The following is a 291-nucleotide window of genomic DNA, read 5'->3' as shown; positions in this document are numbered from 1 at the left end:
AGCTGTGTCAGCTATGATCAGATTCCAATCCTGTTTAGAGACCACCATGCTAGGTCACCCCTTATCCATCTGTATGGTGTCAAGAGGATTAGCAGATAGCTAATTATATATTATATATTGGTCAAATATATAAACTATATAGTTATAATCACATATATTATATATTGGTCAAACACTATGTACCTATAACATATATAATATATAAGACCAATCCTCCAGGATGTCATAGCAGGCTACATACACAGGAGAGGGTGATAATGAGGCATCATTAACCTTCCCAGGCCAGAAGGT

The sequence above is a fragment of the Myodes glareolus genome, chromosome X (genome assembly GCF_982192425.1).
Source record: "Myodes glareolus chromosome X, mMyoGla1.1, whole genome shotgun sequence".
In the NCBI taxonomy this organism is placed as follows: Eukaryota; Metazoa; Chordata; class Mammalia; order Rodentia; family Cricetidae; genus Myodes; species Myodes glareolus.
The sequence above is the reverse complement of the archived record's forward strand: the minus strand, read 5'-3'. Positions refer to the sequence as shown.